Raw genomic sequence first — 1,256 nt, 5'->3', positions numbered from 1 at the left:
AGTATGCCCCACAGTAGTGATGTGGCCGAGATGACTCATGACATGACTCGAGATGATAGTGCTAGTATGTTCATGCTGATGGTGGTGTCCATGTCGAGTTGTCGTGTTGATGAGTGATGAGTGTACTCTTGGTGTATCATAGCTTCACCTCTTCATGAAAAGGTGTGCAGAGTCTTCAATGATCTTGGTGTTTGCTTGATGTTGCATGTGTATGCGTGCCCCTTGTGGTACTTGACATGCTTCATATTTTCATCTGTTTGCGAACAAATTTCCTAGCATGTGCTCCTTGTTCATCCTATTCGTCGTCGTGCCATGTCTCATCCCTGTACCAGTCTCTGCAATCACTCATGACAACAAACAATGTAAACTTTGAAATGGGAACTATAAACTCAAAACGGGAACTCTGGCCAAAAAACCCCCAAAAAAACATCAAAAACAGTGCTAAAAATGGAAAGTGTGTATATTGGAACAATGATTTTTTTTTAGGGTAAATTTTGAACATGTTTTAAAAATGGCAGTGAAAACAAAATTTTCGTGCAAAAAACACCTTGAAAATGAAAAAGTGTTGATACTGGAACGGTGACTTTTTTTTAGGGTCAATTTTCAACATTTTTAAAAATGCTAGTAAAACCGAATTTTTATGTGCAAAAAATTAGTTGTTTATGAGGAAAAAAAAACACTAATGTTTTTGGTAGAATAATATTTTTCTTTCCTAAGTATAAATTCAACATGTTTTCAACCATAACATTCTAGATACAAAAAAATTTGGAATTTTTTCAACCATAAAATTAAAAAACCATGACATTATGAACAAATTACATGACTAAATTAATCAAATTGTCATTATTTGTATATTGAATGAAACATACATTATATCTCTAATTTAATTTTGCATTGTAGATAATTTAAACAATAAAAATTATCATAATTAAGACATATAATCCAACAACATAAAAATGACTCATAACTTCTGATTTAACACCATATGGAAATCAAAATTTTTATTTCAAGATACGATGCAAACATCAATTATATAAACTGTCTTAGACAATTATTCAAAATCACTCATATTTTCTTGCACACCATTAGAATTCACATCTTCAGATGAATGGCTAGATGTTGATGAAGATGTTCCATATTCTTCTCTTTCATCATCTAGTGCCCCATCTGAGTCCACATGCATACACACCATTTCAGGTTTCAAAATTATTCTACATCTATGACTGGTTTCAGCAGACTCCCATCTCAAAATTATT

Source organism: Pinus tabuliformis, chromosome 6, assembly GCF_031772625.1.
Source record: "Pinus tabuliformis cultivar Carrire ecotype Pingquan chromosome 6, CPIR1, whole genome shotgun sequence".
Taxonomy (NCBI): domain Eukaryota; kingdom Viridiplantae; phylum Streptophyta; class Pinopsida; order Pinales; family Pinaceae; genus Pinus; species Pinus tabuliformis.
This window is presented reverse-complemented; position numbering follows the sequence as displayed.